Below are 27,930 nucleotides of genomic sequence, written 5' to 3' on the forward strand. Positions count from 1 at the left end.
ACATAGTACACTTGAAATACACTTACATGATCTCGGTCACTCAAATAATTATGAAGCCTGATTTAAATACAGGTTACGAACATAATACTTAGTACACTTCAAATACACTTAAAGGTGGGGTAGGTAAGTTTGAGAAACCGGCTCGAGATACACTTTTTGTTATATTCCATGGAATGCTCTTAACATCCCGATAGCAATGAATATCTTAAGTACTTTGACAAAAACATCCATAAACAAATCTCATCTGTGGAAGCCGTAGTACTGTAAAAAGTATGACCAATCATTTTAGCCAGCCCGGCTAAAATGACTGGATGGCCTACCTGCCTGTCAGCCTTCCATCTGTGCACAAACTTATCTCGTGCCCTCATTGGTCATTTCATGTGTGTTGGAGGAGGGGCTCTGTAAGGAAGTGGCAGATTTTTTCCGGTTGTGTATTTTCAAATTTTAGCGCACTCGAGCTGGTTTCTCAAACTTACCTACCCCACCTTTAAATAAAATATCTAAGATATAGTATGACAATACAGTTCAAATAAAAAAAAACTCAGATTACAGTTTCATTAATGTTGGCATGACTGGTTGCTTAATATCATTTTTTTTTGCACCATATGAAAACGAGTTAATATCAGTACAGGTTTTAAGTTCAACTGGAAGAGTATTCCAGTGCTTGATGGCCGTAAATGGAAATGCTGATCGTCCAAAGGCAGTGCGCCTCAGAGGGATGGTTAGATCTGCATTTAATGCAGATCTGGAGTTTCTGCAACTCTGCTCACGGCGAAGCTGAAAAAAGCCCCTCAACGGTGTTGTTGTAGAATTGTGAATGATTCTGAATACCAATTGAACTCGGGAAAGTAGAACAAGACTATCAAAACTGAAAAGTTTGTATATGGACAGTATATTGCAATGATGGTGTTTTAATGACTTTCTATCCATAACTTTTAAGGCTTGTTTATAAAGAACCTCAGGTGGTCTCATAGCAGTCTTATAGTTGCTTGGGACCAGCAGGTTATACAGTATATGAAAATGTTATAGTATCATGGCATGCAAAAAGGTTTTCGATGCTTCTATGGTTAATGAGTTCCTAATATGTTTACATTTGAAAATGTTATATTTCAGCTTTCTAGTCATGCTTCTAATATGGCTTTCAAAAGTCAAATTGGCATCCAAGATCATTCCCAATCTGTCTATCACCTTCTATCATGGGCCACTTCTGATTGGTTAACAATGGCTGGTACATGTGGAGCACAGCACTTCTGATTGGTGTGGATGACTGACACACAAGAAGAAAAAAAAAAAAAATGTAAAAAAAAAAAAATGTTATAAATATCGCATGCTTTGCGATTTGATAATCACATCATTTCAAATCGTGATTTCGATTTAAAATCGATTAATCGTTCAGCCCTAGATTGGAGCGACCAGGTCGGAGCGTTTCGGTCGCATTGGGTGGTTGTCTCCTGAGGTTTGGTTGGTATTTCAACTCTTTGTTAGTCTGTCCTAATTAGAAAATATCCATCTGGGCTACAGTAAGTCAATGGAGTGTACCATACACATGTTCATGCATGAAGTACTCTGCTGGATGTCGTTGTTACTTTATAATCAAATCAGGTGTACAGCATATGGTGTAGGGTGGCATGTTGGCATAAGGCAGCCCTCAAATTCATTCAAGGGAGTTCATATTTCAATCAGGATAAACTTAATTTTTTATTATAAAATATGTATTGACATGAGCACAATATGATATGAATAGACTTTGGCCAGTAGACCCTTGAGGAGGGTCGCAGCTATGACGTCTGAAATGTTTTATTGCAGCACAATGATTGGTTGTTGGTCTTTGCAACATGTGGTTGGTTAACTATTAATTATGATAATGAAGATGATTATTGTTAACTATGATTAGCCTATTAGAGACATTTGGGGAAGTGAGAGAGAGACATGGAGTAACGTAGGTACATGTAGTCTTCCTGATTGAACTTGCGCTGAGCTTCATGTGTTATAAGTGTGCAAATGATGTATTGCATACTTACGGAAATTAACACTTCATGATTTAATTGATTGTAGTGCTTAATAACAGCTCTATTTGATGGTCTAATGTGTGACTTAAAATTCTTTGAAAAATGATATCTTAATCAATCCCATACACACAAAGAAAAATGCAGTGATTATATTAGTTGATGAAACTCAGATGCCGTGGTGCTTTTAATGTCTCCTACATCATATATGAATCAACTTTAATTAATGAAGAAAAATGTCAACATAACTGCACAATCCATTGATTCTTATTAATGTTTTATTGTAATATTATACAGTATTGTATTAATTCCCAAGATCGTGCTCTTGTGTCCATTGCAGTGTAAGTGTTTCCTCACTGTATGTGGCTGACTGGGTGAGCTGAGTTTTTTTTTAATGCACAGTGTGTGTTTGGGCACTGGAGGATAGTGGGTGGGGGGAGATTTGTTAGAGCGTGACCTTGTTAAAGCGCTTGCTAGCACTCACCCCATGTGTTTAATGTAATGTATGAGGCCCAATTAGATCATTGCAGGCGTTAATGTGAGAGGCAGTCTTTAATATACAGACCTCTGCCTCAAGTGAAAACATTGTTAACTTTAAAGATTGTGTGTTCGACTATATCTGCTCTTGAAGGTTGCCCGTTGAGTGTTTGACCTATTATCACTGCTGTTTTTTATGAGTAGGTCCCTATTTTTTTTTATCCCATGCAGGCAGGATGGGTTCAAAAGATAAGTTCACTATTTGGTAAGTCTGTTTCCAAAATATATTGAGGTTTTTGTACATTAATCCATTATTAAGAGTAGACTAACACAACTATAGGGGATATTTTGTTGTCAAAGTGTAAAGCAAAAAAATGTAAATATTTTTGATTTAAATCCCATGAAAATCGGGAAGCCGATAATGTTATTGAAGTAATCTGTAACTTGGTCGTGATGAAAGTAACAGCATCAGAGGCACCTCTAATACAGAAACACACACGCACACCCACACCCCAAGCCCACCAAAACCAGAGAGGCCAGACAGAATAATCCCATGAAAGATCACAGTAAGCGCTGTACAGATGTTGAGCATCATCACTGAACATACCACTATTGGATTTAGATGTTGTCATAGCAACAACATGATGGACAATTTGTTTGTTCCAACACTTCAAATTAGTCTTAATTTTAGCTCCAAAGTACAGTTGATAATGACAATGTGTCAGACAAGTCTTCTTTTCTAGTAACACTTACTGTACCTATATACTGTATGTTTAAAAGTAAAAATTGCAGGTAACTGACAGACGTCAAATCAATAGCTTGTGGCCCCAAGTGCATTTTTAACCCATTTCCATCAACAAATAAAATTGCAGAAGTGATTGTGCTCGGCCTTGATAATGGCGAGTATTGACTCCTAATGTCCTTAACAATAAAGACGTTTTTTCGCCTCATTACATTTTTTTATGATTACAAAATGTTACTTTGACTTTATCGCACCCATTCAGCTTGTCTTATTCAATGCAACTTCATTTGCATGAAAATAGAAAGGTGGGAAGCCCGAGCTTCTGTCTGTCGCGCTCTCTTCAGATGTTCTTTCTCTCCATCTGTGATTGCAGCCTGTGACTCATCCCTGTCTGCCATGATGTCCACTCACAAGACACACACGGGGATGATTATAGCTGCGGATCAGGTGATCATCTCTTCATTATGCAGAATTCTAACTTCATGGCGAAGATAGAAAATGGTTTGGAATGGTCTTCTTCTTCCTCTTCTATTTTTCCCTGGTGGGCTTACAAACATTTCCTTTTTACCTGGTCCTAGCCTGTGTAATGGCAAGGTTTTGTCATTCTTAGTCAGATGAAACACAAAAATCTCTAATAATGATTACTGTAATTGCCGCTCAATTTGTCTGCCTCCACCTCCCCCTCACCTCCAAGGCATCCCTCCCTCCTTCCCCACACTCTCGATAACCTGCCATCAGCAGACTGTTCCTGGATTTTCTCATGCAATTATGCAGAGCTGCGTGTTATTGGTTTCCATGGTGAGTTTCTAAGATAAACATCAAAGTATGTGATAGGAGAGTGGCTTATTGATTTAAGAGATCTTGGGGTTGCTCTCATAATGTGTCCACATTTGACCTTTGACCTGTCTTTGTGTTCTTTGACAACACGGCAGACTGTGGTTGTTTTCATGGTTGAGCTGAGGAGACTTTCCCTCATATATGTCCCCTCATCCCTCCATCCCCTCAATTCACAGTCTGCGTCTACCTCAGACCTCAAAATGAAGCCAAGTCCCTGCGCACATTGATGGTGATGATCTACGACACGATAAGATTTTGGAAGATACTTGAAAATTCACAGCTCAGTTTGAAAGATTGTTGCCCGTTGTTAAAGCACAGCTTCAACTTGATTTGATTCAGTCATGATTTAAAATAAATGTTTCAATTGCTTTCGTGTATGTTAGTACAGATTAAAATATCTTCAACTTTTCAAAACTAAAGTTCATTACTGCTTTTGGTTCTTATTTTTGTGATATTGGCCATCATTGCCAATAACTCATCTATTTTTTTTGATCTGGCTACTTCACCACAACAAAGTGTGGGGACAGCCAGAACCACATACAGTGTTTCTGTCAGACTGGCTATTAATAAACCAATAGTTTACCCTGATTATCAAAATCCAGTGGTCCCCAACCTTATTTTTTAATCATTTAGGTAAACCGAAAACTACATTTTATGGTTATTTCACATACAGAAAAGTCACACAATAACAATAATAATAACCCACATTGTTAATGCTAAGTGCAGTTAATTTGTGTAAAAAGAGCGATTGAGATACATTGCTTGTTAATATTGAATCAGGGTTACGTTTTCTTGTTATTTTTGGGGGAATTATCAATACAAATATCCATATTATTATTGTTATTATATTATTTTAACTGCATTCTCTCATTTTCTCATCAATAAGAATAAGGCGGTTTTTCAGAGAGGAAAGGCTCTTGGAATCTAACGGCTTGTGTTCAATGTGATGTTGTTCTCAAAGATGGCAACATTTAACTCAGTGAGTACATTGATATTATAACCATCAGGAATACAAAAATGAAACCAAAACTACCAAAGAAATACCCAGATTGTATGAAATGTTATATTATTCATTTATAACAGCAAAAATAATATAAATAAAATGGATGTTAGTTTTGACAATCTTTCAAAAAATCTAATTGCAACCCAAATTAACATTTGAGATCCTAGACCTTGTTGTTATAAGTACACACAGGGTTGGGAGGGTTACTTGTAAATGTAATTAGTTACTGAATACTGAATACATGGCTCTGAAAGTAATACGAATACAGTTACAGTTACGTGTCTTAAAGTGTATTAAAATGTATTCAGATTACTTTTAGAATACTTTATTTTTCCATAACAGATGGGTATGTTTTGGTGAACAGGAGACACTTATTTTACTGTTTTAATGGCTTATCAAGAACTCAAACACGACATCTTGGTGTCATTCTGGACAGCTCCCTCTCATCTGCACCCCACATAAAAAACATCCCCCGGACTGCATTCTTTGTACTGTCTTAAAACCTTTCCTTGGAATATGTTATGAATTGTAAGGTGTCCTTGGGTGCTTTGAAAGGCGCCTCTAAATAGAATGAATTATCATTATTATTTATTATTACTATCTGAAACGATGTAATAACTTTTAAAAAACGTTTTCCAGTCACTTGCCCCATGCATCCAACAGCAGCAGGCCATTCATCTTGATTTGATCCCGTTATGAAATGTCATCATTTCGACAATAAAGAAATGCTACATAAACGTTATCTTGCATATTTTATCTAACCATCTCCGTTTCTAACTTTCAATATATTTTAAAAGAGATCTCTCTCTCTCTCTCATCTGCGTGCGGGGGCGGGGCCTCACAGACACGCTGCATCCCACTCTCTCTCTCACACAGACACGCTTCATCTCTCTCTCACACAGACACGCTTCATCTCTCTCTCACACAGACACGCTTCATCTCTCTCTCGCTCACAGACACACTGCAGCGCCGAGCACACAGATATGCCGGTAATGAATATTACATTTTGTAAGGAAACTCTTTTACACCAATAATTCCAATAAGTATTCCAAAATGTATTCACTTCAGGTTTACGAAAGTAACTGTAATCAGATTACTAGTTTTTCAAATGTAACGCGAGCTGAATACAGTTACTTGATTTTTGTATTCTGATTACGTATAACGCCGCTACATGTATTCCGTTACAACCCAACCCTGAGTACACAGTACATTATATTTAAGTTTTAAAAGAAAGAGTCAAATGCATCCGCCCAGATCTCTGATCTAAAAAAGCTCTTGGTGACTTCCATGGTGAAAAGAAAAGAAGCTCTGACAAAGTGCATGACCTCTGAATGTTTCCTATTTCCATACAGTAACTCATTCCTGTAATCTACAGAATACAACCACAACCTTCACAGAGGCCTCTCTGAACTTGTTCGTCACGGTGAAAATCCCCTTCTGTTCTCCGCACACAGAGCGGCCGCAGTCCAGTTTTCTCTGACAAACCAATCTCTTCATGCTGTATCTCTCCGCCTCTCTCTCACGCTGTCATAGCGCCTTTTCATCACTTTGTGTTTGTGATCAGAGTGGCGCTCACCACCACTCTGTGGCGGGCTGATGTGGTTTCAGCCTGCAGACATCCTCTCAGGAGCGAGGGCCCTGTCTTGTCATGTGATTTCCAGGACTGTCTGGAGGCAGCGTGGGCGTTGGCAGAAAGGGAAAAAGGGTGCAACTGGGTTAACTCACGCAACCCGTGGGTCAGCTGTGGTTGAGACTTTGTGAACAACGATTGTTAAATTGGCTGCTTCGACTGCCTCTTTTTTACACAGTTCTACCAAACACCACCAACTCATGCCTGACCTCCACTCCCACCACCACTCCCTCTCTATACCTTTTACTCTAATGCTATGAGAAACACAACCTTTAGGGTAATTACCCTGACTGCATCTCCCTCATTAGACTCCTGCGGTGGAGCCCATAAACAGCAGCAGTATGTGGCCCCCAGTGAGCCACACAGAATTCACTCTGGACTCGTCACCCACACATAACCTAAATACACATCACATAGCTATTAGCACAAACTGCTCTCAGTTTTGAGCACATGTTTGCAAGAAAAACTGCTTTAACATCACATTTAGAACAAGCAATTAACCATGAATTACACCCAACAATCCGGGCAGTCTGACAGTAAGCGTTTTATTTATTTCACATCCACTGCCAACATCACCACGTTATGAGTCTCAAATTAGTGAAATGTAAAGTATGTAAACTAACAGTCTGGAAATCTGCCTTTGTGCAACCACGCTTGATTATCTCCAAACACTACTGCCAGAAGACAATGGAGATTCACCACAAAAGGCTTGGGTGTGTGTTCATGTTGTGACGTTGATGAACGATTTGTTTACTGTAGATGCTGGAGCAGCTTGTGCCGGGCACCTGCAGGCTGAGAGTCTTATTGAACATTGGCTTTGTTCAAAGCCCCCTCAGGTTCACTGCATCCCTCATTTTCATAATCACTACACATTTGGATTGTGGAGAGTCAGTTTGTTTGACTCTAAGTGCAGCAGTCTGAATCCATTAATAAAAAGTCAATGAGCATGGTCAATATGGCAGTTTAGGCAAATTCATGGAACCACAATAGTGTATTAAGGCTCTTGCCCGTAAGTAGGTCCAGCGGGATGGCATTTTGCTGCGCACTGTGAACAATCTAATGCAATTATGATCAGAATAATGCCTGGTATTGACCGATGTGAGAGGCCATGAGGTGCAGGGGTGGGGCTGCTCTGGGGATGACCCCATCCCACTACATGATTGATTGGGTGTGTCCGAGCAATTCCAGCCCAAATGACTCAGTGCGGGCCTGTGTGTCGAGCTGCGTCCAGGCTGGGCTTGCGTTATTAACTTACCCAGGAAGAGGGCACCGTAAATAGCCTGCAGTGGAGCCTCACTGGGGGACACTGCAGAAATAAAGAGGGGAAAAGCAGCCCCGCTAAACTCAATTTGTAATTGAATCCAGGGTGCTGCCATCGATCGAGATTTGCTCTTCCAACAGCAGCCAACCTACAGCTGGGCAATAGATTAAAGCACCTACAAATGTATCATCCTCACGCCAGTGCCAGCCTCTGTTTCCCAGAAAGTCGTGAAATTGTTTCAATGGTCAAACAATGTTCTGTCCTAACCAAACATTCGTCCTGTGTTTTAGTAGGCGTTAAGGAAGTTGAATGTATGTTCTTTGAGTGTTACAAAACTGTATATATTATTTGAAAATAATTTCTATTAAAGAACAGTCACCAGGAAATTGTTTTTGGTCAAGCTAAATGTTTTTGAGTTTAATGTGAAACCACAAAACTCTATCTTCTTCCATTTTATAGTGAGAGTGCCATAAGTGTCCCATTTCTTGTATAAAATAAAATGGCATCGCCAGAAACCAAAATGGTTTTTTTCAATCATCTTTTGATGTTGCAGGGAAGTATTTGTAGAGTATTTGTTACGTACTTATGATGATTGGGTCTTTCTGCTGGCTGTATTACATGTTATCATGGCAGGGAGGTGCTCCCCATTCACCTCCACTGCGTTTGCTCTGAGCTCAGTGTCTGTGAGACGATACCTGTGTTAACTACCAGCTGTCAGCCGAGACCAGTAGCTGCCTCCACACATGGGAGTAGGTTCACATCAGTTATGGATAAAGAGCTGTAACTCCACTCCCATCTACACCTTCTGCTGCTCCACATATGAATGTAATTCCAGAAAATCTGAGCGCGTCGTCGAGAAAGAGCGTGGGAGGTGGATTTGATGGATGCCTCTGTCTTGTTAGACGGGTGGTACCGACAACTCCCTGTAAAATAAACTTTATGTGTCACTGTTGTTGCCCTGACAGCATTAGGACACCATTTGTTCAAAAACAAGCTCTGTGTAAGCAGGGTAAGATAACTAAACACAAGACTGGTTAGACACAAACACACTTTGGTTGAACCGTTTGCCATATGGAGCAATTAAAGGCTTTTATATTTATAGGTTCTGCTACGGCTGTAAGGGTGAGAGGCGAAAGGGAAAATGCATGGTAGCTTTTCTGTGAAGTAATATGCCGAATTCCCCTACAGATTTTTTATTGGTTGCATGTTTTGCTTTCAAACTCGTATAATACGCTTGGTGTATATTTTGCTCTTAGTTTTATTATTGAGCCTTTAATCAGTTACTCTGATTTATTTTCTCTTTGTCCCATAAATTCAGCATCCCTCTTAAGGGTTACAATTGTATTGGCTGCTTCTATGTAAAAGGCGATACATTATTATAAATTATAGGCTGACTTAATGGAAGCTGTATACCTTCACTGACCCCACACAAACTCCTTCATGTTATTTCCCTTGGTAGATAAAGAAAATGGACTCGATTGTTGCTGGAGATAGATGTGAAAGACAATCCTACCATTTTGACCGAGCCATAATGGACTTCTTTTCCTCCCCCGTGATCTCTCTTTTCTGTGCGCCTCCCTGCGTGTAGTCGGTCTATTTGGTTCAGCTATACCGTATGACTCTCAGGTTTTTATCGGTTCCATGTGTTTCATGCCCAGTCAGGGAATAGGAGGGAATGAATTGATCCCTAAAGAAACAGCCTGCTTCAATTCTCGCCATCGTTTTAGCCAATCAGCACCCCTGCTTCTCCCACTCACTCTCATGATTTTCTCACTGGAGTTTCAGTAATAAATCCAGGAATGCTTGTGAGCACACATAAACACCATGTATCTCTTCATCTCTCCATCTCATATGTACAAGCATTTACCGCCAAGCTAACAGGAAACAGTCGCAGCGTGTGAAAGATTGGCTGCTCTCGCACTCTTACACAAACAGGATTACCCGTTATTGTTATTTATTAGCTTTCAGTAACCTTCCAGCAATTATTAATTTGTGTCAAATGAGGCGCTAGTATTCACTCCCAGTCCCCAAATCCCAACACATAGGATACAACACTGTAGGTCTTTCACTGTGGTCCTGACAGTATTTATGGAAATGTGCCAAAAAGCCAATGAATCCCTGCATGGCTACGATGATGTCATGCTGACCTCTGCCATGGATGTATATCTCATTTTTATGATTTCTTTTTTGTCAGCATCAGAATTACTTGTCTGCATAAAGGGTTGGGGGGAGGTGATCGTTTTAGAGATTGGGTTGAGTCTTTGGAGGCAATTTATGGTCACTCTTTGATTCCTCCTGAAATTAAAAAAGCGGGCTCATTTCATCAGGGGTTTGGGTTCAGCCGTTAAAGCGCACACCCTTTTATTTGACAAACCGTTATTTTCCACCCACAGACATTTCTTTATTTGTATGATTTATGCACCGGCTAATCCATCACAATCACAAGCTGGGAAAGATGTTTTCAGCACCATCGCACGCTGTCAAGGGCATGGGTTGTGATTTAGGGCATGTGGATCTGTTGCCGCTGTGAAGGGAGGAAGAAGTTCGAAATGGAGCTCGGTCCGCTCCCGACGTGGGTCAGTGGAGAAGTTGAAGCCCTAGAGGAAGGGGAAAGATTTTCTTGTTTTCAGGGTTTCTTTTTGCAACGTTTTGGGGGATGGAGGGGTGCCTGTTTACGGGTTTCAATTGAATTTGATGGATCAAACAGCCTGAAAAATAAACACACACTCACAGAGACGCTCACTTTGTCATTCTCTTCATTGCACATAGAGTAACACACTCCATCAGTTGTGCACATGTGCGCAGAAACATGCATACACACATGAACACACACACTCAATTACCACTATTGCTCACCATGCAGTAACACACCAGTTCCCCTGACACTTTCTATACTAAACAAACAGCCGGATGAAAGCTCAAGTCCCCGTCAGAGTTATACGACTATAATGAGCTGACCAAGGGTAATGGATTGCTCGTTACTGCAACTTAAGTAAGTCTTGCCAGGATTCCTTAAAAGGAGAACATTTGACTTTATCCATGTCTGACTATCGACTTCAATCAGACTTTCCCCCATTCTTAAGGTGGCTGCATGAGCTATATAAAATATTGCATGAGGTTAAAGAGTCTGTCGATTGGCATGTAACCTAAAATAACCCACCCTGGTCACAGTGTTTGTGTTGGTGATATAGCTAGTCCTTTATTTTTAAGTCCTTTTGAATTGATTGAGTTTTGTTTACCTCTTGTACAATGGTTATGGTGAGTGATAGCTACATTATGAGTATACCAAGTTCTGGATTCCACTCTTGTTGTGTACAGATATTGTCGGTAACAAGGATATTTTTAGTAACACTGTAGCTGGCTTACCTTCCTTTTCTGGCAAACCCTGATAGAGAGGAGAGTTCTGTCATTCAGTCAACACCAGCAAAATGAGAAATTCCTCATCGTGACCCCACAGCCTACACCGCTCCCAATATAACACCTGTTCAGTAATGACGAATGGAATGACGATGAAGGTCACAAAGTTGACTGTGACCTGTGTAACAGTCTTTGATGTCTATTTCAAAGTGGATTGGACATGTGGCTGTCTCTAGAAAGCTGTGAATAACAGACAACTTGGCGGATGCTGGTCTGTTTTTGAATAGTTGTCAGGTGTTAGACATTACAGTCCCCAAGCCCTCCCCCAATGTTTCACATCTCGCATGGTTTATAACACTTTGTGACACACATTCAGCTCATTCTCCTAAGCACAGAAGACAAGCCTGTGTCCACTACCCTTCCTTTTTCCTCTAAGCAAAGGCTGTCACGGCTGACACCTGGCTAGGAGGCGCTTTAAACAATTACAAATTCCTGGAAAGCTCAAAAATGTCACCTGTCAAGAAAAAAATTAATGGATATAAAAGGAAAGTTCCCCTCCTTAGATTAAAAAGTCTAAATTAAATCAAGAGTGCCATCGGTGCGTGCCGGGGAGGGTCCCTAATGGCAGACTTTTTCATTCTTTTATTTCATTAATCCCTTCTCCTTGCTCAGCCATCACCTCAGCCTCTCTGACTCATCTGCTGCAGGAAAGGGGGAACGAGAGGAAAAGCACCCAAGAGTGGGGGTGGGCACAGTGCCCGCTCGAGGCAGAGTGAGTCACGACGCACCGCAGGATCCATTCATCACAGTGTGGCGCTGCCTGTGCCGGCACCTTGGCAGTGTCCATCAGACCCAACCTTAGCAGCTGAGAAAATTAGGTTGCTTTATCTCTCACCTCATATGTTATTGTTGCCTCTCGGCTCCCCTGCCTGTGGTCCCGTGGTTGAGGATGAAAGGACCCGAGCACAAGACCCTGGTCAGCTAATGTCAGGACACTCTACACTCTGTGAACATAGAAATCCTGTATTCTTACACCCTAAATTACACTAATCATTCAGAATGACCTCCTTACTTCAAGGAAAATAAGGGCAACCAATTTCCTTGAAAAGCTGCAAACCTACATTTACTATTCCAGTCCATCAGTTATGGTTCTTATGCACCACGGACCTTATTGTGTTATTTATATCATAATAAACTAAATTATGTGGTTGTTGACTTTCGAAACAACATTTAAAGAGATCATCTTAAATAAACTAGAATGGACATGTTTTACTATTTTCTGATATTTTGAATGACCAAAAAATGTATTTATCCTTTTATCAAATAATCTACACATTAAGAGATGAGGAAAATAATCATTAGTTGCAGTCCTAGTACTGTATTATGAACACATTTGAAGTAACTTTGATAAAGAGTGATGCAACATGCACACAAAATAAAGATGCTTTGCATTGATGACGGCTCTGGTGACAAGAATGAATGTGACGCCTCAGGATACAACTGTGAGAATGATGCCCTTTGTCTCAGAGTTATGTGCTGTACAGTGCAGAGATTGTTAGAAGTTTAGATTTTTGGGGGCGCTTAAGGTATGTGACATCAAATGATTTCTTGGCAATGCAGTCACGCTTTCCAACCCCTTTTTTAAAACTTCTGAAAAGTTAAAAGACAAATTGAGTTTTTGTTCCAAATTGATAGTTGGATAATACAGTGGCCTGTGTAACAAAGAAGAAAAATAAAAAAACAGTAAATGTATTATATAGATGCATAATACTTGCACAATTTGGGTATAACAAAGTCAGGGAGAACAAAGGCATTCAAATACAGAACTGCATAGGAAGTGCGAATGAAAATAATTGAAAAAGCAGATTTTTTTTTCTCCAAATGCATGATTTCTTAGTAAATTAAGACTAAAGTTACACAAGGATCTGCTAAATGTGACAATGGTCAATTCCTGTCCATAGCTCTCTGCTCCTAATAGCTTCCATTACTTTCCCACAGAGGACTCTCGTCATCTTTAAAGCATCTTGTCAAACCATTGCAGCTGTTATCAATCACTTCGCCTAACATCTTGAATCCACTGAATGTCAGATGTTGAAGATTGAAAAGTGTTTGAGGATGGGACACTAAAGGCTTGTTGTATATTTTTTGAGCATCTCAGTGCACTGCGGGTACGTTTGTTAGTGCTAAACATTAGTTAGTGAAACCACATCTGTGTTTCCATCTAAACAAGTTCTTGTAGGGGATTAGGAACAATACTGAGATGGCTTTGGTCTTCTCCCATGAGTTATGGCTGGAAAATGGATGTTTGCAGTTTTTTAAGCTGGACTGTAGTTTACTGTGCCTGAGTAGATGGAATGTTTGAGCCATTATATCCTTAATTCAGCATTGCTCTGATGCTGCCTGGTGGGAATACAAATGGCATGTTGATTTAATCTTACCTTTCTTACCTCTTCACCTGGCATTGGCTGTTTTTGTTTATTCAAATCACATTCCAAACATATGATTCTGCATTTAAGTATTGGCTTTCTGTTTGGTTTAATCAAGCTGTCATGGTCAATCATCTCAAATACTAGATATGAATAAGGCAATACTTGACAATCACCAATATTTGTTTGAGTCGGCAATGCTTACCCAAACCGAATGGGATTTGTTTAAAAAAAATGTGATGTTCATTGTTTACAAGTGTTGTAATTTTCTTGTTTAATGAATGCATCGTGCTCAAACATTCCCGGACCACATGCTTCATCCATTGTTCAGTTTTAACACCAAGGTTTTGTGCTGATCCATTCATAACACATATTGCGTCTTGCGTTTCTCTCTGAGCCAAAAAGCCTTCGGGCGGTTTCATCCCTTTTGGATTGAAATCATGGACGGACATCACACGTCTTTAGGAGCTTCCAGAGTGCATCGCGGCCCTCATAAAGATTTCATTTACAGCTGTTGAATCATCCCTCTGTCTCTTTTGTGTTCTCCATCATTCCGCCTCTCTGCCACTACCCACACCCTCATTGTAGATGGCATGGCTTCTTACCCAAGGCCACTGTGTTAGTCACCACTCTTGTTTTTTCCTCAAGACTGGTAGGACTGTTTCCCCTCAACCCCCCTCTCTGCTTACTTTGAACCCAACCACCCCTTACGGTGCATCTTCCCGATCATCCCCCATCCTCTATCTCCTCTGTACTTATGTCTGGTCCGCATCCCTCCCTTTAATCTTATAAAAGTGGATTTCTGATATAGAGAGTGAGAGAGCTTTTAAGTGGATGGTATTGAGGTTGGTATAGAGAGTGTATGATGGCTGAGAGGCTGGGGGCAGAGTGGTGGGATGGGTAGAGGGCAGGTGGTTCCTGTAATGGCTTCTGCCCCAAGCCTCCCTCCCTCCCTCCCTCCCTCCCTCCCTCCCTCCCTCCCTATCTGCCTCTAATGAGCCTGTACAGACACCCAGTAGTGGGTTATGATGTTGTGGTGAATATGAGAGCTGGACGCAGAGAGTAGAAGAAGAGATGCCGAGTCCATCGAGTGGTGCAGCAGAGCCGGTCACTTACTAATATCGATCCGCGTCCCAATCCATCTCAATTTACCTCAAATGTAGTCACATCCAATTACGTTATACTCCATCTTAAAGCAGCATGTTTCAGCAGATGCATCTGAATACTGCAGTGAAGTCTACATATAGGCAGCACACAAAGGAAAAAAGTAACCTATCCTGCAAAACTGGGGCAGCGATCTACTTTAGGTAACACGCCGACTGTGAATAAGTACCTCATACAACCTCACTTTTAAAACATCCGTACTGTCCCTTTAAGGATGCACACAGTGAAGAAGTGTGCCGTTGTCTTTTATGTGTACAATCTAATTTTCTCTGTCCAAATGTCTACAATCCCTAGGGTGAACATGCTTTGTTTTAACATCTCCATTTGAGGAGAAGATGAAAGCATTCTCTTATTCTCCCCCCACCCCACCCTTTCCTCTCTTCTATTCCCCACCAGCTGAGAGCTGCTGTCTGGGTGGTAAAGTCTTGACTGCAGAGATGCACAAACCGAGGAGTCACTGTCAGAATGTTGCCGTCTACTTTCAGTGAGAGTTTTTGTGTGTGTGATGAATGGCGTATACATACAGAACAGTAGTTGTGGAGATCCATTCTGTTTCTTATTATAGTCAAGGATACACAGAGCAGGAGCCTCTCAGTCTTAATGACAGCGGTTATTTCAACAAAGACCGAGCCTCTTAAAAAATAAGATGACTAAAGATATAAGTGCTCCATACGACTAACAGTCAGCCTCCTGTGGTTCCCATTGCAGTTATTGTTGTCAAAGAAAAGCTTTTATTTTTAACTAAGGAGAATGTTTCCTTTTTATTTCCATGTACACAGTCATTTGATTACATTGCTCAGCCTCTAGTCTATACCATCGCTTGTGTATATTTCATTTAGTTTTATGAGTTTTCTTTTACTGCTTTTTTTTATGAGCTTTTAATCTACTTATTTTCTCTCAAATCTGTCATCTTTTCAAAGAAGTCCCTTGAATAGCACTCAGAAAGTGCAGACTTTAGCCTTGCCCACAGTGTATTCACATCTGTGAAGGGGAGTTGAAGTACATTTCCATTTTTCTGATTTTTTTCCTTACCACATGAATGCAGCCCAAATTCCAGATTTTGCAAAGTGAATGAAAGTGAAAGATAAATGTGAATCCAGTCTGTGATCAGTGTTGCCAGTTTTGGTTTTCTGACTGCTTTCTTTGTGGCTTCTTAGAAAGAATAACCTCCTTGGTGGATGTTCAGTAAAGTTTGCGGTAGCTTAAGAAACTATTCAGACCTGCTAGCAGTTCAAAGATTCTCCAAAGCTACACAAGGTGTGCTTGTAGAGAGTTATTCAAGAGGATTTTCTATTGTTTGTATTTGCGGCAAACGTGCCTACAAAATACTTTTAAAGAGTCTGACTACTGTTGTAAATTAATCAAGTTTCTTTAATTTGTATGACCATATGTGTTTTGGCATTGTCATTGTGGGTAATTGTGTTTAGTTTTTCTTGCCAAAAAAGTAAATCAATTAAATATGAAGTCCCAAAGTCTACAGAAGGTGAATGCGTACATGGGACACTGCGGAAAGCTTCTGAGATTTCCCCAACCACGATGTTTCTAAACCTAACAAAGTTGTTCTTGTTTCTTAATCTAATTAAACCTTTACAAATATTGTTGTCACATCCTAAAACTGATTATTTTTTATTCTCATTTGTAGCTTTTTTTGGACAAAACATGATTACATTCAATTTCTTGATGAGGTTTTACAGACTGAATCATTTATTATTTATTTTTATGTTTTTACAGCATTAATGCAATGTTGAGTGTTTTATTATTTTTAACCAAATTCATCTAACCACCATTGTACCCATTCAAAAGTATTGGACGATGTTTCTTTATATTCACAGCATTGTTATTCAAAAATACAAATTGGCCCATTCTCAATAATGAAATGCCAATTATATTTCAAAATGCAATTACAATGACTTTGCATTAGGAGATTGGTTGTCCTGAGTACGATATTAAACTATTTTTACAGCTTTGTACCAGTGGAAATCTTGCTTTTTACTTGAGTTCATGAAAGCCTGCAGGATGAATAATCCATCACTCATCTCAATCATCTGGGACTAATAAATGTGACACAGTTTACAGGACCTTAGTTACTATGACCCCGGTGAAAAGCTGACCTCTACCATGTGACAGTTTATAAAAGCTCAGTCTAGAGCAAGTGCTGTAAAGTGTGTTTTCACCGATAGAGTGCAGTTATGTGGAAAACGACATATTCAGGTAGGTTTCCATTGTGGCTGCAGATTGAGTTTGTGGGACAGGAGATGGTGGTGGGGGAGCAGTATGGAGGTGATAATGGAAGGAACATGCACATGGAAGAGTCCCAAGAACATAAATATAAAACCGTCAAAAACTCTAGTGAGAACACCAGACAACCTTCATACGGAAAATATCACCTGTTCAGGTCAACTACAGATGCATGTTTCTAATGTTGGAATCAAAATGTCAAATAATAATCAATATGAGGACATCTATTAAATGCACATTTGGCCTAAAGGTAGGAAAAACCTGCAAATCAGTCAGTGTGCTCACTGGCAGGAGCTGTAGTAATGTGACTAAAGAATACATCCAACACGATAGTGTGTCTTGTGGAGTTCCTAAATGATTTAAATAAACAACAAATATTTTTTGATTCGGTATTACTCAATAAAATGCATTTCCTTCATCACAATTTGCATAAACGTTGTTTTTTTTCGATATTTTGAAACCTTAATATTTTACCTTTTTATTTTAGCATCTCGCTCCAGATTAGTGGAAATCGTGAATAACCATTTGCATAATTGTGTAACATTGAGGTATGTGTACAGTAAAACAATCAACCTAACCAAATCCTAAATTTTTTTTTCTTTTTTGAAATACATATGTTGATGTTTCGTATCATTAAAAATATTATGTGTTCAATAATAAAAATATCAAAAAAGTTGCAGCAGAAAACTAACAGTGTCAATATTTCGGATTTAAACCCAATGCTAAAGGAAACCAGATAACAATGATAAATCAATCTTTCAACTTTCGGTATAAGGCCATGTGGAGAATGGGGCCAAAACCAAGTTGGAGCGGCAATGTGGCGCAGGGATTAAACCTGAGCATCACTGCCTAGACATTTTTCTTGTAAAATGTTCCAGTGTAATCGCAAGCGCAGCAAGTTTTTTAAGCCAATGGGAAAATGTCCTCACCCTGGCATCCCTTTCCCGTGCTTGCATGTTGTGGCTTCACCTTCACCAAAGAATGGGGAATTAAATGTATTCCCATGCGGAAAATACATGTTGGCATGTAAAAGTCAATTTTTTATTGAATATGTTTTACTCTAAAAAATCCACTCGTGCCTGGAATTAATTTGTATGCCAGATGGATTGAATACTACTTTGTCCTCTTACTCCCCCCCCCCCCCCCCCCCCCCAAGTCCTTCCCCTCACTCCCCCCTTGCATAGGGGACACCAGAAAAGGAGCTTTAACCCACTCTTCATCAACATTTATAGATGCCCTAAACTAATCTCTAAATGAGTCTACAGTCAACTCTAACACATCCTTCCATTAAACAAGATTGACTGAGCCTCAGATGCATCGATGTTGCTCAGTAGCCCCTGACATTTGACCTCCCTGTGAAGCGAGGAAGAGAAGAGTGAATCTCCCCACAAGATCAATAATGCCTCCATTAAACCCAGAGAAGATTATTTATGCATGCCAACTAATATTACAGATATATCAAGAAGAGTAATCAAAACATAGACATGGGGATTTAAAAAAACCAACAGGTTTTTCTAGAAGGGGATCTCTATTTGTTTTGTTACTGGTGGATCTACTGTTTAATTTAGCACAGTTTAGGTATAAAAAAAAAAAACTCAGAAAACTAGAGCCAACAGCATTAATCTCCAGTTTATTGTCATTGGATGTTTTCCAGACTGTAAATCATGGCGGTGTTGCGCTTTGGGAGGGATTTCTCTTCATTTACAAAAATTGATTGTATTGTCCCATATTATTTGTGTTTCTTTCAACATAATTCTTCCCATTTAACAGAGATGAGACAACTGCGATATATATATATATGGGGTATTGTTGATAAGCAGCAACAGCAGTGTCGCATATGTGTGTCCGATTATGTGTGTATCTGTGTGTAAGTTATACTGTTGTGTCATTTACTCTGTCAATGTACATCTGTCCAAATTCCATAAACATGCTTGCTCATGGTATACCCGCACCGTTGATGAAATAAACACCCTAACCCTAACCATCACCTTTGGTTTCAACAACAAACAAAAAGACGTTTGACAGTGTTGATATTACGCTTCACTAACATCAATGCTAGTAGAGCCCAGCTCAAGTGGTTCACTCTCACAGATCTTGAACGCCCACACACTGGTGTACAGTAAAATAATTGACTCCTCCATATGCAGTTCATAGGCAGCCATTCTTTACAGGCAGAAACAGGGGGATGTGATTCTGGATGATGTCCAGGTGTGGAGCCCGCATCTCCCACCTCTGTCATTAAAATCCCAGCCTGTGGGAAGGACGGTTTACTGGGCTCTGCTGAGTGTACTGACCCCAAGAAGAAGCCGTCAGGATCACCTCTCTCAGATCACTGCTAACAGCTCACCCTCATAATTCACAAACACAAGGCAGCAGACGTCACGATGAACTAATTTATTGCTCATATTCTACTGTTAAGTGACAATCTCTGTGGTGTTACACCATATGTATGTGCCAGTGATGACATTTTTATTACATGTTGGCAGCGCACTCACTCACCCAAGTCGTGAACTTTGTTTTACATCCCGCTGTCAAATTGGACATGCTTTGCCATTGTATTTGCTGGTTGAAAGACATGCTGAGAATCAGCAGCATTTATAGCGCGTTGAGTTATTTGGGTCAAAACTGTATTTATGGTCATACTGGGCTGTTCGATTTTAAAGACACAGCTTTGCTCTTTGAGGGATATTTAAGAAAAAGCATAAATGATTCTGTTGGGAGAAATGGCCCTTTTTCAAATACATTTAAATAAGATCTTAGTGACTTCACAATGAGAAGAAACTAGCACAAGAGAAGTTTGGGGTGGTGAAAGATTTATTGTGCTGCCTGTCTCTCTGAGAGTCGACTTGATGCATTTTGTAGCTAAATGTCTTAGTATGCCAGTAGGCATGCTACTCCTCATTTGTAACTGCCTACTTGCCTACACAAAATGGATTTGTGAAGAGCTGATTTAAATATGGGACTAGAAAGCAGCATCTGGTGAGCTAAGAGACTCCGTTTTCATCCAGTGATGGAAAACCAAATCAGATCAAATTCAGAGTGCACTTGCATTTGAGGGCTAGTCTGACTCGGGACTCTGTTGGCATAACAGTACATCTTGTCAGTTTATTCTTGAACTTTGAAACAGCATTTACAAAACAATTTCAACAATAGGCAAAACATAATGGTTGATACTAGTCCTTAAAGTGCTAAGAATAATGGAAAGTTCAAAAATATCTACAAATGTACAAGCTATATGCAAAAGTAGACTAGGTGAAAAGCTTAAAGCAGCCAGGAAGTGGTTTTAATATTGCTTTGTAAATTGTTTCCAATGTCGGGAAGCAACTGTTAAACTCATGTTTGCCAACATGTTTAGCAATAAAAACGTAATGAACTTGCTTGCAGATCAAATATAATATATTCCAAAGTTTCCTTTTTCAATACTTATTTCCCAGTTTATTCTATATCATAATGTATAAATGGCAGTATTTGTGTGACTGATCAGTACAAATCTGCACAAAGGATTATTTCTGACAATCATATGGATCAGAATGGATGTTTTTCTTTCAGGCAGGGCATGAGTCAGACACCAGGTCTGGCATTAACCATTAACCAGGCTTTAGGAGAAGGGTGGGGGCCTGTCCCATGCCTATCAGACACACAGGCTGTATAATCCACACTGACAGCCTGAGGTCCAGTCTAAAAGGGTTTTCCCACTCAGCCTGCAGACAGGTGAGCTTTGATGGCCTCTGGGTTTCAGGAAATTCTGTTATGACCCACTGAGCAAGCAGTAATGCAGCCCAGAGAGCATTCACTCTGAAGGGGACGGTGCTGGACTTTGTCTCAAAGTAATGCTGTGAACCGTGCTTTTTCGTGACTGATATCCTGCTGTACAGCGAGATAATAAGAACAGTGTTCAAGCCCTACAACATGTGTTGAGCCTCAAACTTGTAATTGCTTTGCGATGAGATTTGAGCTACAAGTACAGGATAAAGGCCAGCAAGGTTATTAACAGTGAAGAGCGACTTCACATAAAATACCATGTCATCGCTATATAGCCATGTGGCAATATATCATGTACAAGTCATTTGTCAAATTTCTATTAAGTTGTCACGTCAAGGATGTTGTTTTACTAGATTTGTTATGAATTTTCTTTATCAGCTGACTAAGTGGTAGATTATTAAACTGGAATCCCTTTTAGTTCTGGCTTAATGGCTTTTGAGTGGATGCTGTAAAAACATGCTCGTAACAACTGATTCTCCTCACATGAGAGGAACTGGAGGAAACCAGAAAAAACTAATGGTGATCTTGCATTCCTCCTGTGATAATACCTGCGTGTGTGGTTAACACACGTTGTTTAATGTGCTGCTCCTGGGTGTGTTTGATACCTGGTTACCGCTCTAATTTGATGTGATGCTGTGAGGACGTCTTCTTTCACTTTGTGTTTTGACTCTAAGGACCATTAACACACGTGCACATAATTTCACACTTGTCTAAATGCTTGAAAAGTAAATAGTGTTGCCTTAAAATAGCATTACAGCTCAAAGGGCAGAGGGTTTCCTAAAGAGGTAGCAATACAGTAACTCAAACCTAAACATGTGCCAGCTTCAACTGAGTATATTTGTAGGTATAATGTCTTCGATTTCTTCCCTTGGGTGGATCGTCTCATCTAATCGTCTCTTCCGCTCATCATTTATTCATCATCATTTCTCTTGTGTATATTAATAGCCGTCATGGGAATACTACCAGTGATTTGGTTATTCAAAAGTTTGTCTTACCATACACGTCTCCAGGCTATGCCATGATTAGAACCAAGTCCCAGTAACTCTGACATATGGGAAGCATCAACCTTTTCCAGGTTCTCACTTCCTTCCTCTTTATTTTCTCAGCCATGATGGAGAACCGATGGTTATGTCCATTCGACAATGCCCCTGCCCATTAGAAAGGTCACCTCAAGTCATTAAGGGGGTTGCCTGTGGTCCAAATGTAGACCTTAGACAAATTGAAAGCCAGCAGGATATGAATTACAAATGTGAAAGAGAGCTCTACCTGTATTTCTACTTTTGCTTGATAAGGAAGGAAAGGCTCAGAGGTAATGGCTTGTTTACACTGTTTGGAAAGCGCTGATCTTTTTGATTCATGTAATTTGCTCCCAACTCAATCAATCAGGGTATCAATCAGCGGTCTGTGCTTTAAGTAAACATATTAATCGCTTTGGATTTCTGCTTTCCTGATGTCCAACCAAAAGGTCAACAGCAACTCTGAGCGAGAAGAGTCCCGACTGAAGCTAGAGTTTCCATCTTAAGCAAACACTAATTAGTTGAATAAGCAGTAAAACCGTCATTAAAGATGACTTGTTCTGCTTCAATGCAAAGGGCCGAAAAGCTACTCGGTGCTTCTCCCATCGAGGCAGGAAACCCCAGGTTATAATGGCAATGGCTCCTGACAGACCCTCAGTAGCAAGGAATTTGTTTCAATCAGCTCGAAAACGATTAACTCTAAATGTATGTTTTTTTATTTGTTTTTGTTGCAGAGACTGTCTCTCTGCCTTACGACTGGTGAATGAAAACTGGATCTTGATAATAAAGTTCAAGAGGGGTAAAAACGCATAAAATGTAGGGATATTTGCTTCATACAGGAAAGCAGTGAATAAAAAAAGTTGTCAATCCCTCAATTATGACGTAGATGAGGTCACACCTTGTTCCATTACTTTTTAAAGTATTTATTCCACACTGTATTTGCTGCTGCTCCTGTTAACTTTAGTGTTTCCTGAGCTTTTGTTCAACAACTATTTTATTCATCACTGTTATTAAATGTCTCCCTTATTTTCCACAGAACGCTGATTGATCCCTTGATTGAATACGTTATAACCTTTTAGTTGTTGACGCCTGTATGACATTATGAAATGTTTATCTTAGTTTTACAGGTTCATGTTTGCACAGAACTATTTGTACACAATGGTTTAGATGATAGAAACAAAGAGTTAGCATTTATGTATGCTGGCTGTTAGAGGCTTTTATAACCCACTCTCACTCTCCACTTAGTGGTTGGGAATATGGCGGACCCTCCACAAGAACTGGAAATAGTTTTCGATGTGGGTGTAGGGGTGGGATTATAATTGTGCCATTCTGTGTGTGTAGAATGGAGGGAACTTTAAGCTGCGTATCAATGTGCGACCCTGTACTGTATGAGGACAATAAAGCTAAACCTTGAACCTATGCATGTTTCTCATCAGTACATAGTGTTGTAATGCTATTATCTTCTTTGTAATGTCCCTCTTGTCACTATTGCTATCTCTTAAATCTAGATTACATAAAAAGACCTCAACCTCGGTATGGTTACATGACATTGACCTGTGACTAAATATAATCAATGAACAGTTGATTCTATTTTACCATCCAAGGACAATCCTGTTCTTGACCTTACAGCATATACAATTACATGTACAGTATAATAATGGGCCCCATTACTGCACAGTGTAATGTACATATGATAGTTAAAGATTGTGGTTTCTTCTGTGAATTAATTGGAAACTAATGCGCTTGGAAAAGTGATATGCTGCAGCAGAAGTTGTTCACTCTCCACTCTGTCTACTGAATATATTATTTTGATTGTTGTAGTTGCTACCAAGTGAACTCAGTCTTGCTTGTTATTAACACTAGGAGACTAGAATCAAGACCTTTTCCTCTCAGTGACTTTTCAAAATCAAAAGAAATCAAAAAGCTTTTATTGTCAGTGTACAGAATACAACAAGATTTATAGTCACTGCTCCAGTGAGTGCTTTGAAAACAGATGTATTAAAACACAGATTAAAAGGTCTGACAGTTACGACCAGTTATAAACAGTAAAACCTTCATGTCAGCAAACACAGCAAAGTTTATACTAAAAACCTTTTTTTTTAAGTACCTATTGTTCTGTAGGAAATTACCCCGGTGTATTTATTTCATTTACCCACTGAGCTTCAACTCCAAAAATAAGGTGGTTTCTTTCTCCAGAGCACCTCAAATATGTTTGTACAACTCAAATTGCGATCTGCCTCTCTCACTCTCACTCACTGTCACTGACTTTGGTACTGCTGCTACTTCTCTCTGAATACTTTAAATATGTGGCAGCTGAGAGTTTGGGCAGCAGCCGCCCTGGTGGTCTTTCACTTCTCTAATTGCAGCCCCCCTCTTCATCTCCCACTCCCTTTCTACATCCCTCTCTGCTGCAGCGCTCTTCCCATCATCAGTGGATTTACAGCATGGAATGTAAAATGTCGTGTAACAATAAAACATGTAATCTTCTTAATGGAGGGACTGACCTTACAAGCTTGATCCGAGTGTTGCATGTCAATGTGCCGTCACTTCTCGGTCAAACTGCAGGTCTTTATAGGGATTTGTCCCTGACATGTTTAACATTATCTCTGCTCCAACGGGGTTGAAAGGACACCTTATAAAGTCACCCTGAAGATTAGGTAACTCGTGCCTACATTACAATACAGAGACAGGCCTTTCCAGTCATTAGACAGAGCCCTGCACTACTGTAACCACACCGAGGCTGGCTCTGCTCACACACACCTCTCTTAATGGCTTTCCCAGGAGCGGCCCCTGGCTGGCCCGAACTCTTGTAATAAAAGGTTTGGTGAAACAGACATGCCCTACATCTCGATGGGCACATTGTTGTGTACAGCAGAGCGAAACAAGGGGTCCATGTTGAATTTAGTGAGCATTTAATTGAGTACAGTAAGACCGAAGGGAGTAGTGGGAATTATTGTTAAGACCCAGCTCATGAGAACATAACATTGATGTCCATCCAGACATCTATTTCAGCGCTTTTACCCCACATGCATGTATTTCACTGCCCTCTTCTCTTCTTCCCAAGTGTTGTCGTCTTTGTGCTCAGTGGCAGGGTTAAGAGTTCGATCTAATTCATCCTTCTTTTTTGTACCACAGGGGCAGTGAGGTGGACAGCAGGCCTGTGCCAGTGAAGGATTAAACACTGTCATCACCCTCTCCTCCCCCCCGTTGCTCAACACTCTTCCATCACCCACAACAGCAGGTCCCAGTCCTCCCAAACTAAGGCCAAACACATGCCAAACTGCAGAGAGACAGACAGGTAACTCCACTTTGATACGCAGCATATGTTTCCAGCCTCAATGTACATCTTTACTGCCTCCATCCCCAGTTTACACAGGATATAATAATATAGGATTTTACTTTATTGGACTTTTTATTGTGTCTGTGCATGGAAAGCATTGACCCCTCATCAAATTACCTCATGAATTAAAGGGTTCTCCTGTAGATCACTAGCAGACATAAAGCCCCACCAGTCCTTGAATATGGAACTTTTCATTAAAATCGCTTTAAAAAAAGAGGCTAAACCAAAATGTATTGAACCAATCATGTCGTAATGGCCTTGGGTCTTTTCTTTTCATGTGACCCGTAAAGTGCTAACATTTGAAGTCACTCCAGAAACCTAGAGAAATAGGCGGCCATATTGTTCACACACTTGGTACTTCACACCTTTTTGTCTCGTGTCAGTGATTCTTCCTCAAACTCATTTCCAGGCCACAGTGACAGCAGTGTACAATAATGGAGGTGCCATGACATGTTCCATGTGTGCATCACATTGCCAAACGTATCAAAGGAGCGAAGGAAGATTACCTCCAAATGCTTAAATTCTTCCTGTTCTAGTGTTACTGTAAAAAATGTAAGGATTAAAAGAACATTTTGACTACTTTTTAATTGAGTTGTAAATGGCAATTTTTTCATTCTGTATTCTATCAAAAAACTGCTGAATCCAGCATGCACACTTAACACACACTCAGGCTTTGGGCGCTGGCGTGGAAGGTGGTCATGATTCTTGGTGCCCACAGCTGGAGATCACCCACACAAATTCCAGGAGGATTATTTTAATTTAAAGCTGGGGTTTTGGGGGGTAGGAGAGCCATATTCTGTGTGGGACCCTATGTATATTAAGCAAACCACTCTTGCTGGTGGGCCATTTTAAATCATAAAATATCTGACTGCTTCAGCCCCTTTTTTCATTTACTTTATGTCCTCTCAGACACTCCTTGAACTTCTTCAGTTATTTGGATATTATCCCATGGTTCTAGTTTTCCCACACTAAATCCTGATGATATCCACATTCATAAAGGTTGGCACTGGCTGACTACAATGTAGTACAGTAAGAAGAGAGAGACAGGCCTTGGATCCAGACTTGTGTCATAAGTTCAAAACTCAGTGCGGTGAAGAAATCGTTTATTTTGGACGTCGATCCTCCATTGTAATAAGTAAAACATGTTCTTTTTAGCTTGAAAGGAGACAGCAAAACATTTATGTTGGAAAGGCTAGAGCAGAAAAAAAACAGGACTGTTCATTCATGTCCAAATCTTTAACCCTACTGTTTAAATATCAGTCTTCATCCACCAACAGATTACAATATTAGCTATATGTTAATAGAATAAAGCCCCACAGACTTTAGTAGACTTTCTATATGCATATTTTGTAGAAAATGCCGTCATCTCTTATCCCAGTACATCCATCATTTGTTAAAGCAAAAACACTTTCAAGGGATCATAGTGTGACCCCGCCTTCTAATAATGTAATGTAAAAACAGTGTCGTTTCTGGCTGGCCACAAAGCGATAATGCTGAAATGTATCGTTAAAAGTTTCTCTACAATATCCGCTCTAGCTAAAAAATATAATCACGTCTAAGCTTTATCACACTTTTTATGGTCATGTTTTGGCATTCACAGCCCTTTGTTATAAGGGAACAATTGTGGTCTTAGTTTATATTGTAAAATTCCAAAGTGACTTAAAGCACTGGACAGGATGTTAACATTTAATCAGGATATCTTCCTAAGTGTAAGGGCTTTTGTTGCCCGCACATACCCATACCAAGGAACCTGGTCTCCAGTGTCAAACCTTTGACCTTTATACGCCCACTTTTCATTGTGATCACCTCCTTCCAATATGCGTGCAGAACAACAATGCTCAACTTCCTTTGCTGGAAAAAACGTACTCCATCATAGTTGGAAAACTCAATTAGCAGTACATAAATCCATCCGCACAAAAACAGTCGTTGTTATTTTGCTTTAAGTGCCACTTAAAGTAAAGCGACTGAAAATGGTAAATGAGTTTTGTGCATTTTGTGAGATTGTTCAAACCTGTGTGTAGGCCACAGGTATTGACCTCTGTTTCCTCCTCTCTGGCTGCTTTAACAGTAACTGATCCTATTTGGACGGTATTGACCCTCTGTTGGGCCAGCGCTTGCCTCCTTCTCCTTTCTGCTGGAAGCGCTGCCCCTATTGATCTCATTCTTTAAGTGTTACCATAAACTCCCTCCCCATTAGTTCAAACTGGACGGCTTTGGTCCACCCCATGGTTCACCCAGACAGTCTTCCACAGAGAAAGAAGAGCCCTCTCTCCTCTCCATACCAACTTCTCCAGACTACTCTTTATCCCTCCTGCATTGCATTGCCTCCTCTTATATTACCTCTCCATCAGCCACTCTCCTTCTCCACCCTTTCACCCATTCTTTCCTTTGTTTAAGTGTTGTGCGTCCTGGTTTCCTGCTGTACAAAGTGCTTCTATACAGGAGGGATTCAATTCACCCATAATTTGGTTTGGATACTTTTTTTACCTGCGTCATTTGCTTGTTGAGAGTGTGGCCACTGTCTTTGTTGTTGATAACGGAAATTGGAATCTCTGTATTGTGCTCAAATTAGTATCATTCTTAAAAGGGAATAGTCAGTTTACAGCAAACAGGCCATGACGTAAAACATCTCCATGAAACTGAAGTACTCTTCCTGAGAGGGCTGCTTAAT

The 27,930-nt window shown here is 40.0% G+C and overlaps 1 long non-coding RNA gene across 1 annotated transcript in view; it reads left to right on the top strand.

Annotated features, from left to right (window-relative positions):
* LOC307016946 overlaps positions 1 to 25,846 on the top strand; it is a 46,216-nt gene extending 20,370 nt beyond the window's left edge. Inside the window, exons 2-3 of the long non-coding RNA XR_013801975.1 lie at positions 25,055 to 25,217; positions 25,669 to 25,846. This is a non-coding gene — a long non-coding RNA (uncharacterized lncRNA). The remainder of the gene's footprint in view (positions 1 to 25,054; positions 25,218 to 25,668) is intronic.
* Positions 25,847 to 27,930: the final 2,084 nt, after the last annotated feature.

Source organism: Notothenia rossii (genome assembly GCF_949606895.1).
Source record: "Notothenia rossii genome assembly, chromosome: 8".
Lineage (NCBI taxonomy): Eukaryota > Metazoa > Chordata > Actinopteri > Perciformes > Nototheniidae > Notothenia > Notothenia rossii.